Raw genomic sequence first — 425 nt, 5'->3', positions numbered from 1 at the left:
ATTTCCTCCTAGAGAACTCCTATTTTGCTGCGTAGCGCATGGATTTTGCTTCGGGGGGAATGTTAACTTACTCTAATTACATAGTGGAAGATAACAGTGGTAATGCAAACGGAACCCTCCCTCCCTTTCTAGTGTCACACCTGTAGGCACACACACACACACACACACACACACACACGCACGCCTACATACACACAGTTCTCATGGAACATACATTCCTAACACGAGCCGAGGCAGGACTCTCACTTAACTTCTATGTGGACATGGACAGAAATGTACCTCGACTTTACGCCTAATTCGGAAACAAACCTGCAGCTATCTGATAAGTAACCAATTCCTAGCGGCCTACAACAGAACGGTGTCCCCTGGATCGAAACTTCACGCTGGGTTTATTTTCTGTTAGTATTTTAACAGGTCCCTTTGAA

At 45.4% G+C, this 425-nt stretch overlaps 1 protein-coding gene across 1 annotated transcript in view; it reads right to left on the bottom strand.

Moving 5' to 3' along the window:
• Positions 1-43, bottom strand: part of LOC125289777 (hepatocyte growth factor activator) — a 27,918-nt gene extending 27,875 nt beyond the window's left edge. The window contains exon 1 of the mRNA XM_048236769.1: positions 1-43. This exon is cut by the window's left edge and continues 353 nt beyond it. The gene's annotated coding sequence lies outside the window, so the exon portion shown is untranslated.
• Positions 44-425: the final 382 nt, after the last annotated feature.

Source organism: Alosa alosa, chromosome 24 (genome assembly GCF_017589495.1).
Source record: "Alosa alosa isolate M-15738 ecotype Scorff River chromosome 24, AALO_Geno_1.1, whole genome shotgun sequence".
NCBI classification, from domain to species: Eukaryota; Metazoa; Chordata; class Actinopteri; order Clupeiformes; family Clupeidae; genus Alosa; species Alosa alosa.
The sequence above is the reverse complement of the archived record's forward strand: the minus strand, read 5'-3'. Positions and strand labels throughout refer to the sequence as shown.